This window comes from Protopterus annectens, chromosome 11.part0 (genome assembly GCF_019279795.1).
Source record: "Protopterus annectens isolate FY-2018-M chromosome 11.part0, PAN1.0, whole genome shotgun sequence".
Taxonomy (NCBI): Eukaryota; Metazoa; Chordata; order Ceratodontiformes; family Protopteridae; genus Protopterus; species Protopterus annectens.
In genome coordinates this window covers 873,201,861-873,218,303 of record NC_056745.1, presented here as the reverse complement: position 1 = coordinate 873,218,303, position 16,443 = coordinate 873,201,861, and positions in this window count along the sequence as shown.

The window sequence follows — 16,443 nt, the reverse complement described above, 5'->3', positions numbered from 1 at the left end:
ATCCATAATGAGGCACATGCACAAACCAGAATCCTCATAGAGCATGTGTATGAGATGCTCAAGTCACAGTTCCACTGCCTGGACATATCCAGTGGAGCCTTGCAGTACTCTCCAGCTAAATGTACACAAATGTTCATTGTATGTACCATGCTACACAATATGATCCTGTGGAAACAGCTGCAGCAGGAACAGCACGGGGCAAGGCCACACAGCCCCCCACCATTGCCAAGGCCATCACAGGCACAGAGAGACTCAGAGGAGGAACATCCTGAGCCTGCTCATGTAGGCAGAAAGAGGTGTGCCCAGTATGCCCAAGCTTTAGCAAAGAGGCAAAACATAGCACATACACTGACACGGTAGGGACCCAGGGAATGACACCTCTCTCTGACTCGCACATACAGTAAAAGGGATGCCAAACAAACATGACACTACCTGTGCTTTACCATGTATAGGGAGTGTACTATGTGCCTCTGACATAGTCAGCCCTCCAGCACTGTCCTCAATACTGGCACAGCTACAAGGTAAGTCACTCTTCCTAGCAATTGCCGAATGGAATAGCATGTTCTGCTAGTTGTATCTATGGTATGGATATGAGCATGCAAGAGAAATTGGTGGAAGAATGGGATGGCAGCAGATAGTGGACACCTATATGGGCAGCATGAAATCCATAACAAATATTGGTATCAACAAAGTAGGCAGTACTAGACAAGGTGACAAAACCCACTGCAATACATGTGTTGACCCTAATGTGTGTCCATAGGACACACACATGCATGTCAGTGAGGCTCACATACCCAACATCAGCCTCAGCAACAGGACATGTGTAGATGACCATAAAGAAAGGCTGTGCTAAGGCCTCCAATTTATGACAATGGTGAACAGCCCCCTTCAGACCTACAAAGACAGACTACAACAGGTCTGGCAGTTGTATGTTAGTTCTGAAGGGTAAGAAGTCTGAAACTGAAATGTAGGTCAATAAAACCTAAGATCTGTACTCTACTGATATGCCTCTAGTCTGCATGATAGGTCAGAATACAAAATGAAATGGAAGCCAACAGAGTACCTGAAATAGCAGTACAGTCATAGCAAATGTTTACATTTGTCAGGTGTGCCCCCCCCCCCACAATCCTATGTAGAAATGCAGTAACATGTACATGTGGGTTTAATAACAGTGGAGCACAGATTACTTGAGCTGGCCCAATTTACAGGATAGATTGTTGCATGTGTACAATATGCAGGGGTCCGTGTGTTAGGTTGTCATGTGCTCAATATTGTCTGGAAGTGGTCAGCATGTAGGCATGGAGGGTTGTGTCTCAGTGGCCTATGCCCAGTACTGTTGATGACAGGGCCATGTTCTGAAAACTGCAGTGCCAACCGCAATGCACTCAGCAATACCCATGTCAACAGTCATCCATACTCACTGTCCAGATGTCAATATTTGTCACCGTCTGATAGATGGACATGTCATGAATGTGGGCCCAGACATACACACAGTACACAGGTAGATGTACCCTAGATAGAGTACATAAAATGTAACTGTCAACTGCACACACCTTTGGAATTGTACATACAGGTTAGCAGCACATTAGTTGTCTGTGTAGTATGGAATACTGATGAAGTCTGGCCAATCAGTGGCAGACCACAAAAGGCACAGTTATGAAGTAATGAGAGACTGCCTATGTCCCCGCACAAGGCAGCATAAGGGGAATTTCCAAGGTATATCTGTGAGTCAGCTGCAAGAAGCTTCCATATCACACATGCACTCAGCTCACTCCACCATCAGCCACAGGTTTTATCACAGGTCATATCCCTGCTATTGGGAATGAGTACAGTATGACCCCCACTTCTGTATGGGAATACCCAAAGAATGCAGCATGCTGAAGAGGTGTCCCATGCAGGTGTGTCCCTATCTGTAAGCAGCACCCTGCCAGCATCCAGACCAATGGATTAATATGGACAGGAACTATTGCCATTAACACCTCACACACTTACCCTGTCACCCCAGGGGAATCCAGTGGCTCACAACCTGGGAATGTAGCAGTGATAGAATGCACTAGCCTGCTACAGATGGACTGCATCACTACCAAATGCCCTACAGTCTTTGTCAAAGGCCTGTGCCTCACCCGTACTGCCAATGTATGTAACCTCATGGGGTCCCAACTAACAACATAACACAGTCAACAGAACACAAATGCAAGGCTATGTTGACAAATCCATGTAGCATGCCCACCATGTCCTACTGCATGAACTGTGGACTAAACCCTAAATATTGCTGGGATGAAGGGACAACTATAGGGATACTTCTCAGATATCACTCATATAATGTTTAGGAAGAGGATAGAATAACAGAGTGGGGGGGTGTAGAAGCATGGACGTCATGGAGTGTGTGAAGTCTGAAACTCTGATGTGTGCCTATACTACCCCTGCCTGCAAACCCAGTAATGGGTGGCTACAAACCTGCTGGTAAACCACAATGTGAAGGGAAACTGGCCGGATATATGAGCCCTGCCTCTGGGTAACCTGGGTGAATCTGTACAGCTGAGATGTATGGCCACAGCAAGATATGGCCATTCTGTTACGTTGATATATGTACAAGGAAGGGATCCTCAGCCACCACAGTACCAAGATGCTGAACCATTTACACAGACCCATCAGCAAGTGTCTGCAGCTACCCCTCTAGAATGGCATGAGTGTGCAAGAATATATAGGCTGCAGACCACAATACTGGACACAGCTTAATTCATCTTGTATTTCCCAGGAAATAACTGTGAGCAAATAAGTATATCTGTCATTAGTTGATGACATAATACATCACAGTGTAAAAACCGTACATGTGTCTGAATATATCTACTAACACCAACCATTTAACACAAGCAGCACAGACATATTGTCAACCTAGCTACAGATATTCTGCAGAAACAGGCTGCTAGCTGTAGGTGTAGAACACCAAATCCTGGACTGGAGTACATCCTACCTGGAATGGATTGACACACTCAATATAGAAGGTCATACTGGGCATGCTCCTACACTTTCTGAAATGATGCCCATGTCTGACAACACAGTGGACTATACATATCTGTCAGTCACAGATGTCTGTGCATACACACCACATTGTATACCATTCATGCTTTGCACACACATTGGATAGGAATACTCACACATATCCAAGACCAACAGACTATAATATGTCAAACATACACACACAGAGATGTGGGGAACAGAGAGACAGACAGTGACAGAGAGATTTCCATCATGAGGCCTGTCCCACCCACCACACATCCAAATGGCCAATATCACATGATGTGCTGATGTCAATCACTGTAGACATTGCTTTTGGTAGCCCTCAGCCCTGTAATGTCTGTGGTGCTTGTGATAACTGTGTAACACAATAGTACAAATCAGTATTCATCTAGCATTTGTATACCCAGTTCTGTCAAATGTAAAGTTGTGTGTGACTTAGTGTGTGTGTGTGTGTGTGTGTGTGTGTGTGTGTTTCCTGAGAAATGGTTTATGGCCCATTCACACACACAGCACTTCCCATTGCCCATGTTAGTACTCCCGCAGATGTCAGTCACCTTGAAATAACTCTCTGGCCAAGTCTCAGCCCTATAAACTGCGTAGCGCTTGCGATACGTGTTTAATACTATACTGCAGAAAACTAGTTAGGTAGGAGTTCTAATCCCAAACATGGCAACTGTGAAACTGTGTGTGTGTGTGTGTGTGTGTGTGTGTGTGTGTGTGTGGAGATGAATGATTCTGAGGCCATTCACAGTCACGATACCTCTCATTGCCCTACTTCAGCAAGCCTGCTGATGTGAGTCACCTTGAAATAACCCTTTGGACAAGTGCCAGCCCCATAAGCTCCATGGTGCTTGTGATAACTGTGTAACACTATAGTGTAGCATACGAGTTAGGTAGGAGTTCTAATTCCCGAGATGCAAGTGTGAAACTGTGTGTGTGTGTGTGTGTGTGTGTGTGTGTGTGTCTGTCTGTCTGTCATCAGTATCCTGTGTGGAGGTTGCTGTGATTGTGTAATAATAGGATCCAGTGTGGGGTGGGTTTAGCTAAATTATTATGTTGAGGACCTAGTATATGTCACAATGTCCACCTTACAAGGACAACAGATGTCAAATACCGGAGAGGTTGGTGTAGACAATCCATAGTCCCACATGTGACATTATGGATTGGTGAACAATATAGGCAACCCTTCTATTACTCAGAGAACACTCTCCACCCATGTCTCATACACACACTTCGATAGGCAACAACCAGTATATTGGTAGTTCCCTGCATATTGCCTCACAGATAGTAGCCATGGTGTGATTGCAGTGGACTACATGCCTGTTGACCACAACAGTGCCACTGACATCAGAAAGTACTTTGATGTGTTACATCTCCTGACTGAGTGTGTGTTATCCAGCAAGTAGAAGGACATGGCACCCTCTTCCATCCCTGCAGTAGAAGAATAAATGCTTACAGTGGCCCTTTTGCTATATTCCCCATTGGACACCTGCAACAACTGTAGAGTCTGCAAACATAACCCACAAAGAGAATACCATGCCTTATACACATGCCCTGTATGGACAGGTGCCACTAACTCCACTAAATACTTGTATCATGTGTCAATGTAGGTGCAAGCATGATCTCAGTTACATAGCCAGGTTACAAAAATGAGGTCAGGAATGCTACATCAGAAGATAACAATCTGTCCACACAACATGCCCCAAAGACCTCAAGTAGACTTTCACACATCAAAGAACATGCATGTGGGACATGTGCACAACCCAGACGCTGTCCATGTTATGGAATATAGATCACATACATGGGAAGCAGTGCACATCACTGGCCACCCACAATAGTAACAGAGATGAGTGAATGGTGAATACAATGCCCACCCCTGGGGACCACTCAGGGACTACACCCCTGAGCCACACCGGAGACTATTTTCATGTGGCCTGATGCCAAGGTATTCCCTTTGCCTAGCCTTGTACAGCCTTCAGGCCCATTCACCTACTACATACCTGTGAAGCAATGAGCCTATGCATCTCAGTACTGGCAAGTGTGTGTGTGTGTGTGTGTGTGTGTGTGTGTGTGTGTGTGTGTGTGTGTGTGTGTGTGTGTGTGTGTGTATGTGTGTGTGGAGATGAATGATTTTGAAGCCATTCACACTCACTAAACCACCCATTGCCCTACTTTAGCATGCCTACTGATGTCATTTACCTTGAAATAACCCTTTGGCCATGTTTCAGCCCTATAAGCGCTGTGGCTCTTGTGATAACTGCTTAATACTGTAGTGTAGCAAACTAGTTAGGTAGGAATTCTAATCCTGATCCTGCCAACAGTGATAATGTGTGTGTTTCTCTGAGAGAGTGTGCGTGTGTCTTCATTGACACCTGGTTTTGTGGACATTCACACTTATTACACTTCCCTTACCCCTCCTTTAACACTGTTGCTGATGTTATTCACCTTCAAAAATACCTTTGGACAGCTCTCCAATATGTAAGCTCCATGGCGTGTGCAAAAACTGCATAACACTATAATAGTCAGGTAGGGTTTTGAAACTCAGTACTGGTAAGTGCGTGTCATCAGTATCCTGTGTGGGTGTTGGGGTGTTTATGTAATGACAGGATCCATTGTAGTGTGGATTTTGCTACATCATTATATTGAGGACCTGTATGTCCCAATGTCCACATTACAAGGCCAACAGTTTCCAAACACTCTAGAGGTTGTTGTAGACAATCCTCAGCCATAAATGTGTACAGCCATGTTCAATTACTATGTGACAGTATAGATTAGTAAACAATAAAGGCAACCGTTGTAATACCCAGATACTACTCTATACCCACAGGTCATACACAAATATGTTTGGCTCTTACTCTCTTACTCCATTCCTTTCTTACTTTGTCTTTGTCTCTGTCTCTGTCTCTGTCTCTGTCTCTGTCTCTCTCTCTCTCTCTCTCCCTCTCTGGTGGATATGGAAAAGTACATCTGTTTTGCATACGCAGCAGCTTGAGTTTTGTAAGTAATGCTCATGATCAGCTGATGGCCTATGCATGAATTGCAGTCCTCCACTTGCTAATTGCATGTGGAACATCTGTGGTATCATTCCTATAGCCAATTGCATGGAAACACACTCCTATAACTAAGCATTTCATGTGGGTGTTGGCCCTTTTTCTTCACTGTGAGCAGGACTTCATGTGGGTGTCTGACAAACAGCACCACAGAGGGAAGTTGAAATACCTCTTACAACATACACTGTGGAGACAGGCCAACAAACAGGAGGGGAATGTTCCAGACATGGGGACAGAATGTAAGTATTGCTATTCTATATTTGAAGTAATGTTGGTTTAACAGGGTTTGTGTGGATATGGCTGTTCTACATGATTTAAAGTCTGGCATGACAGTGTTATGTGGTTGAGGAAACTCTCACCTGTAGGGCTATCTGCAGACCGGCCAGAGTTTGGAGTCTTAGATGTGGTGTGTTACTCACACATTTCCTATCTTTAGAAATGCAGTAGCCTACTCTGATGATTGCAGTCAGTACATGACATACATGTGAGTTACAGACTTCATATCCCTCAGAATAGATATGTCACTAGAAACCCTGTTACACCATGAATTATCCCAGTTTATCACAGCAATATGTCAATATTGGCCTTGTATTTGTGCCTCTGTCCCACAAGTCTATCACCCTTTGTCCATATGTCATGCAGTAAGAGGTGCACATGTACAGTATATCATTATTTACTGACATCATACCTGATAACAAACCAGTGAGATATCAGACTGCTAGACATGTTATGTATAGTAGGCCTTATATTTGAGGAAAAAAACCTGGATATTCTGTTTTAGTCTGTGCAGTAGTGAGGTCTGTGTACTTATGGTGATTGTTGACAGTGTCAGTATTGTGTAGCAGTGTATTGTGAATATGTTACTTGCCTGTGTACAGAATGTGGTAGATGTCAGTGCTCTTGGTCCTGTTCTATCTGACATTGCATGCTGCTCCAGTTTCTGGTACCCTATCAGTGTATATGTCTGTAGGGTCAGACTGATACCACAGTCAGGAATCAGACTACACTGTGTATTGGGCCAGTATATGTAGGGTTAGTGTGTGAGTGGCAAATATGAGGATGGTTTTGTTCATACAGTCCATACACTGTACTATTAATTAGGCTTACCCTAATGTGACTGTGACTGTGTTGAGATTGGTTGTGGGTATGCACTTTCACACTGGTGTCTGTTACTCCGTGCTGTTACATGCCTGTAGTGCCTGCTATATTTGCAAGTACATGTGTATTCCCCATAGGAAACTTGGGCCAGTGTTGTGGCAGTCTGCCTGTAGTTTACACAGTGCTTTGTGACATGCCTGTCAGCTCAGTGTATTTACCTAGTGTGGTGTTATGTCCCAATATTTGTCAGACGTACTGTTGCCTGGCCACCATATATGTTGGGTATTTCTGAAAGACCAGTGGGATGCTGTGAAGATGTATGTCACTAACTAGTGGGAAGTATGTGGGCTAGGGACCTCTGCACCCCCGGTTAATATGTTATAGGACAGACAGGAGGGTGTGACTGCATAAACTGTGTGAGCTTATCTATTCTAGTATTTGAGTGATATCCCCATTTTCATGGCTGTAAACATCCCCTTTATCAGACTTGGTCCACACATCTTGCACTAAGGAGTTCTGTGTATACCTCTGGACTGACCAGATTGTGTCAGACTGTCCACGTTTATTGGTCATATTTCTGCTGTATTCCACAGGATCATTACTGTGATTTGTGTGACTCTTCACTATGATGATCTTATGATGTCTGTCAGTAACTGATGGCATACATGTCCGTATCAGAAGTGACTTCCTACACAACATGTCTGTTGACACAACCCCTGTTACTGTCGTAACATTCTACATTTATACCTGCAATAGTTACATTACACTCCCTTGCACTAAGAGGTTGTGACTTATGGTGCTGAGGTATGACTCCACTGCATGTTATGGGCATATGTTTTATATATATATAGATATATATATATATATATATATATATATATATATATATATATATATATATATATATACTTGTTATGTGTAAACATGAGTGTTGTATATACCTTCCCAGATGTATCCTATCTGATATGTGTATATTTAGATATACAAACATGACTGATTCAACACTATTTTCAATTACAAGTGCTAAACAATTGTAGTAGTCAAAGCAGTTGTTTACTACTATTCAGTTTGGGTACTGAATGATATATTTGAAAAAACAAGAAACATACTTATAGCTCCAATGTCTTAGTGGTTAAATGCTGTGACTATAGTGTACAGGGTCCTAGATTCAAGACCTGCAAGGGCTGTTTATTTTGTTGCTAGGCAGAAAAAGGACTGTTGGATGGACAATGGTTAAGGCAGTTTTGAGCGGGTTTGCGCGGGTTTGGTGACGGTAAGCGCTGCTAATGTACAGTTAAATGAATAAGTGCTTACACCATGTAGACTTCACTTACCAGTGTGCAAATGTGCTTAGCATTTACATTTAAGCAATGCTTACACCTGCTTAGCATAGCTTAGCCCTGGTAACCAGTGATCAGGTTCCAGTCTGATAAAATAACAGGGTAATGACATCTTTAATAAGTATATTTAGAGCCATGTACATAACATGCTTCTATGTGCTGTCATTACAGTGGCAAGGGGTGTGAGTATACTGTATGGGACACCTGAGTATACATGGCTAGTACAACAATCTTTTCTCTTTGTATGTGGTTCATACATGGGTAGTATCCCAGGTTATATGCAGTCACACTTGCATGTATTGTATCATTACATTACTACTTTTAACAGTGATTTTCCAAGTAAGAGTAGATTGCAGGTTGTAGTACTGGAACCATACATCCCTGCATGCAAATCTGGACTCTAAGTGCTGACTACCGTGTTCTTGGTGTGTGAGCTGTATGTTATTAAGTATCTGCTACTGGATATTGATCTGATATGTAGATATTAATTGTAAACTACTATGTGTTTAGGACATGTCATTGAGGACTGCTGCCATGTAGTAATGGCATACCTATCAGTGTCAGATGTCTGTCTGTCCAAACATTCATCCTGATGCATAACCTGTTGGCTAGCTGATTTCTGTATGTCCTCTGTACAGATGTGCAGATGTCAGGTATCCATCTTGGCTGCTTACAGGTAATCTATAATTGACTGACACTGACATGTCTGCTGAGCTGTGTTATGAATGCCACAGCTAGGAAACTCCACCCTGTATGCACCACATGCCATGGATGCCTTAACCAGACTACCACAGTCAACAGAACATGCTTGGGTACAGGTCTCTAACCCAGACACTGGCCATGTTATGTAATATATGTTGCATACATGTCAATTGTAGCACGTCACTGGCCCTCTGGATGTTAAATTTAACTGTCACCCTGGGGGACACTCAAGTGGCATCAGTTGATAGATGGCCTGCTGACAAATGCCAGGTGGCATGGTACCAGTGTACCCACATGCCCTACTCTTCTCATCTATCCATGGACATTAGCCTGGTACACACCTAGGAACACCTGCACCTACGGAACCCAGTACTGACAAATGTGTCAGTGTGCATTACTGAGAATAACAGTGTCTGTGTGTTTGTAAAGTTGTAGTTGACAATATCCTGAGGGCCTTCTCACCTACTACACCCCCCATTTCCATACTTAGAAATGGCTGCTGCTGTAATTGATGTTAAATGTACTTTGTTACACTGTTCACCCTATGGGCTACCTGGAGCTTGCAGTACCAGCATAACACTGCTCTACAAATGGGTAGATAGGTGTGAGTTACCCTCTGAGCCCTGGCAAGTGTGTGTATGTGTGTGAGTGTGTATATTTGTAGGAGACAGAATTCTGAGGCCACATTCTCCAAATACAATAAACCTTGCCATACATTATAAAGGATAGTGATGTTGCTGACATTAGGAGAGCCATGACAAACCCTCACCCTTCTGTCCCTGTGGCAAGTGCAATAGATAGACAAGGGGTTGTACTGCAGTCCTGGTCAATGTGTGATTGTGGGTATGTCAGAGCATTATCATGGGTTTCAGTGAGTACAATATCCAATGTGGGGTGTGGGTGCTGGGTATACTGTCTTTACACCATGGTACCCCCAGTACATGTCCCAAGGTTGACTTTATGAGGACAGCTGTCACCATCAACCATACAAGTAACTGATTACACTGTCCAGCCCAATGATGCATGTGCTGTGTGAAAATTCTGTGTAACAGAATGGACTCACTGTCAAGGTAGTTAGCACTGCTAAACCCAGGTCTGTTGGATGTGTCTATGACTGTTATGTGTTTGTCAATGTGTATATAACAGTATGTCATACTGTGTATTGTTCATTAACACCCAGTAAATCTCCCATTACCATACTGTACAAGGCCTGGTGATGTTCTTCACTTAACAAGAAACTCGGTACACACCTCATCCTAAAAGCTCTGTGGTGTGTTCAATTAAGGCCTAACACATTAGTAGGAATAAATACCTAGGTAGTGGTTCTACTCTCAGTTTTGCCAAGCAAGTTTGTGTGTTTGTGAAGGGATCTACTTCACTTTGCAGAAAATACATGTCCCAGGAGATCATTTGTCTGAGAACTAACTGGCAAAAGGTAACATTTCAAAGGAATCATCTTGTGGAAATTCATTCCATCAAAACTAGTAGTAGATGTGTAAATGCCCTCTTCCCCACTCTACAGCTGTACAGCAATAATGAAGTTGGTATATATAGTTTGGTATGGTTGTTGTGGGCACAGCCACCCACATTTGGGTTATTGTTGTGCATATCCCCCCACTTAGTATGCTGTTATACTGTACAGTTTATGTTAAAAGGTTTAGTAGTTGTTAATCACACTATGTGTGGTTCTATGCCACCCCGCACCCTCCAAAGTGGGGGGCTGTGCCACCCACACCAGCACACCTATGTTTACCAACTCCAGGATTGCACTACATTGGAGAAGAGGACATATACCCTGCCAGTACCATCATCAATGACATTAAACTGGCAGGCTATTATTTACTGATGTGATGTTTTGGCTATTTGGTCTTAGTGGAATTACATAGGCCAAAATGAGTTCAGTGCAAAATTAAGTACATCAATGTGTACAGTATTCTCTGCGTATTGCATCAACACCAAAGCCTCTGTGTGTGTGTGTTATTCACAAAATTTGGTATGTGCCACCCAGTACACTTACCATTGTCCACTGTAGAAGAGCTGCTGACATCAGCCACCATGCACTCACCTGTATACACCCCTCAGACCTATCAGCCACGTGGTACATGTAGTAACTGTTATACAGACCTGTTACTTGTGTTCAGCTGTACCCAGGATATGACACAGTCAATGTGTCACCACAGTGCCATACCCCTTATAGGAAAGAACAGCAAACAAACATCCTGCTGACACACAGACACCTACAACACAAACTGAATACATTATTGAGACCACACTCAGGTAGTGTTACTAACAGCTATAATGCATCATGGCTGGACAGCTACACACCCTAACATGTAAGCATTAAACATTCCCGCTGAAAACATGTTAAACAGCATTACATTGCTAAACCTTAGTACATTCACCCTGTGCATCAGAACCATATTAGCATGTCCCTGCATCGATAGTATGGATGACAGGGATGTAGCACAGACATCATCATATGCACAGGGTGTGTTGTGGGTTTGCCAAAGACCTAGGCTGAGCCATTTGGTTGACATCATGTGTGTGTTAGGGGGTTCTTTATCAAGTGGGCTGTGCAGATGTGGTGTATGTAGGTATGGAGGTGCCCTAGCAGTGTTGGTTATGTGCATGTGTATGTATGCACACAGTTCTGCCATGTGGCTATCCTATATAGGAGTTTGTTGGACAGCCACAGACCGTACATGGCAGGCTGTAGAGTTCACCATGTCTGGCCACAGACACGAGAACTGTGCCTGCCAGGGGTTCCACAGGCACTACCAGGTAGTAGCCCAGATATGTTACTATCCCCTGATGATGACAGTTGTCCGCTGGACCCGTGTCCCTGTTGGGACTGGCCAGGACCACGTGCACGTGGCCTGTTGCATTGTGGTGTGGACAGCACACCCTGCAGTGCTGGTGCTGGTACTGCAACTACGGGAGCGACTGTGACTTGTTGCAGGTCCACGTAGACCTCCACCTGTTGGTGTTGCTGACTTACGTCCATGTGGCTGATGGCCTACTCCCATCACATGCTCTAACACAGACACCACACTATCAAGGATTCCCACCATCTCACTCAACCGTCTATCCAGGACCTCTACAAAATAACGGTGGATACCTGCAAGATCATGGATGTTGTCAAGTGCAGCAGAATGAGTAGTCCTCTGGAGCCTCAGACTCTGTCTGGTGTAACATTCCATACGTGCCTATACCTCCATGATGGCCCAAAACATGCATCTGTTGACACCTGCTGTGGCACTTCTGCCAGGGGCATGATGGCCATCAGCCCTCCTATGAGCAACCCTCTACATCTGCCTGTGTGGTACCTCCCCAGTCATCCAGTTATGGGTGTTGTGGGGGTTGTGTACAGACACACTTGCCATAGTCCCCACACTATCCTCTCCTATGCCACCATCCACCAACTGTCCCTCATCTATGGCCACTGGTGATGGGGTATGTATGGGCATTGTGACTGTGTGAAGGGATGGAGTGGATAAAAGTGGGATGTCAACCGATGGCACAGCTTCAGCCCCTGACAACCCTGCCTGTGCCTCACCATACCTATCATCATTGTCAGAGTCCGTATGGACACTAACATCAGTTTGCCTACAGGAAGGACCCTGACCCACCTTGCCACCTGTGAGGGGAAAGCAAAAATGTAATTTAAGACCTGTATGTTATTGCTTACCTCTACACACACACACACACACACACACACACACACACACACACACACACACACACACAGTGTTTTCCACGAGGGTCTGAAATTCCCTTTTCAGTGCTAATACCTCTTGCTGCTTTTACTGTAACATGTTATATACTTGCACAAAGAAATGAAACAAAAAATGAACATATACATGATATAAGTAAAAGAATGCCTAGCTGGTTATATCACTCCCACTAACAGGTGAGGTGGCACAAAGATATTACACAGACATCTCATTACCTAACAGTTAACATGCATGGCATATGGCACTCAACAGCATGCACTGCAGCTATACTCAATCCTTGTTACCAGCATTATACATCTCTGTGATGCATGTGTTGTGTTAGTAGGTCATGCCCCTTCCCCTGGAACACACTGCACCCATGTACACAGTATTCATGTGCACCTGTACAGCACCCTGGCATGTGCTCTGCACCATACCTCATGAGTGTACACACCATTGCTGAATGTGTATATGTGTGGCAGTTATGTTTGCTCTTTTGCTCACAGCCCTTATGTGTTTGTCGGACACATACCTGGGATGATATGAGGACTGATGTCAATAGTTAATGCCTGAACTCTGATTTGCAGATCTCATCATCAGCAGTGCCTGTATGAGCAATGAAATCCGATTACAATGACAACATTCAAAGCTTAATGTGGATATGAGGAGTGTACATACCCTTGTTGACATGCCAGCCTTTTCCATGATATGCAATGGGGCCATAATACTGCATATGTTAACATTACACACACCTGCTATATGACAGATGACCTGTGCAATCCAATGCAGTATCAAACAAATGTGTTAGTCGTGCAGATGCTGAATGAGATGCATACAATATGTGGGTTGCATATGTGTGCACACCCTTAACACAATGGTTTGTTGCTGCACCTGTTAAGTCTGTAGAGAGCCCTGGATGATGTTTCCTGTGGAACAACTCTTCCATCTGATTACCCTAACCCATAGGCCACACTTATGCAGATTCCAGGTGATTGTCGGCACAGGTACTGCACAGGCAGTACTTGCTAGACATTCCTGCAAGTCCCTCAGTGTTGCTGCATGTTTCTGGGCAGCCTCCATTACCAATTTGCAACATGTGTTGTCATCTGTCTTGGATGGGCATCTGTTTATTTTTATTATATATATATATATATATATATATATATATATATATATACACACACACACTGTCCACACACACACACACACACACACACACACACACACACACACACACACACACACACACACACACACACACACACACACACACACACACACATATATATAAATGCATTTCCCTACTGTTGAATGACTGTGCTGCATGATATGTTTGAGAAAACATCACACTTATTTGCAGCTCAAATGGCTTAGTGGTAACTTGGTATGCAGGGTCCTGGGTTCAAGACTTGCAAGGGCTGATTATTTTGTTGCTGGGCAGAACAAGGGCTGTTGGATAAAGAGTGATTAAGGCACTTTTAAGCAGTTGTAAGCAGGTTTGCATGGATTTGCGTGGCAGTAATCAATGCTAACTTCTGGTTAAATATGCTTACAGACCGTTAGCCTGAAAGTGCTTAATCTGTGTAGGCACTGCTTAGCGCCATACAAACAGGCTTAAGCCTGTTTACTACTGCTTAAAAGTGCTTACTCCTGCTTACCCCCCAGTGCTAATTTCTTTAAAAGAAAAGAAAAAGGGGTGATAGGAAAGTGGTTAAAAAAGAAAAAGACAATAGAGAAAGTAGCTAGGGAGATGCAGGACGGGTGTAGGGAAGGTCCATAGCTGTCCATTTCTTCTACAGCAACAGCTGTGCATATATACTGAATTTGGAAGTAGATTTTGACAGTCAACCCCCTGAGAGAGGGGTGAGGACAACAATAATGTGTTGTGAAGCCAGTTAGACAAGATTACACGTGTCCAGTGGACATGTGTACAAAATGGACAGCTATGTATGGGGAGAAAAAAATTTGGTAATAGAATGCCTCCTTTTGTTTTTAAGGTGAGAGTGGGATGTTGGGGAAGGATAGTAGGTATATCTGGGGAGGTAGGTTGGGTAGGTAGACAGACAATACAGACAAAACAGCATACAGGGGCAGTATATGACACGTGTGGGGAGGGCAAACACCATGGACTGCAGGAGTGTTTGGAAATTGGAAGCCCATGAGCCCCCAAATGGAAACAGTGGGACTGAGGTCCACATCCATGGGCAGTCACCACTGCACATTCACAGCCCCGAAAGTGGCTTCGCTGGGGGTTTAGCAGGAGTAGCATGCTGACCCTCTAATTGCACAACGTGGCCCTCAGGCTGGTGTAGCAGATCTCCAAACTCCCTTTGGAGCTTGCTGCTCCCCAGTCCCTGGACCTGACTTTGGTTGACAGGATGCTGTCTGTGCCCACTCCCGGGGGGGATGCGCCTCATCACTTTAGGTGGTTCCACCCAAAGGTGGTGCAGGACCAGCAGATGAGGAGGTCCCAGGATGGGTCCCAGATGTGCTGGGGCCCAGTGCCATGGCCAGATGAGGTGGGAGAGGTGGCTCTGTTGGGACTGGCCTTTCCAAATGTGCTATGGTGTTGCAGTTTTAGAACAGATGTGGATTAATAATAGTCAACACAATCCAGGATTAGTTAAAACAGCATGCATAGATATTTCCATTAACCCAAAACACCAGATTTGGAACAGTTGCATAGCAAACAGAACACATGCATATATGGAACCACAGTGGCCATTACAACAGCAGGCAGGTTACATTGATAGCAACAGGCCACCAATGATAGTATTTCAACATGGATTATTAATAGAAACACATTTCAATATTTGTTGAACAATAGGACACATGTCCCAACAGTAGGTTTGGTGTAAACATACCCATTGATTTGTGTGTTTAGATTATTGTTGCAGATATGGTGAGTGGAGGGAGAGATGTCAATTAACAACTTGTATATCCTTGCAGTACTCACAACTTTAATGATCATTACTCTAATCGTTACTCTAGAAGTATTATTACAATACCCTTTGGCTTTGGTTTGGGTAGTGGTATGTTTGTACACAGTGTATACTTCAACTGTCTTATAGCTAAATTCTTCATCTCTTACCTGGTAGACCTAAGAGGGAATGTTTGTTAACACTACCTGACTGCTTCTACACATATTCCCAGATTCTGAGTTAATATTATGCACGTACCTCTCAGTCTTTTAATGCACACACTCTGGACAAAGCTTGACAACATGGAGGTACAAATAGGGGTATATTTTTAATATTGCTCTTGTAAACTTGGAGAGTTGCTAAAGTAACAGGATTTATTTAATATACATTTTCTGAAGGTTTTGAGGTCTGAAAATCAATTGTATGTCTTTATTTAGTGACTACAATTCTGAGATCATCCCACTGATTTGCCAGGGGGACAGAGGAACAGGCGGAAAATATGAGCCAATTATCTGGACATTCTGCAAACATCTGTACAGTTGAGAGGTATGATTATGCATACAGCTTACTACCACTCCCATGGCTGTGTCTGCTAAAA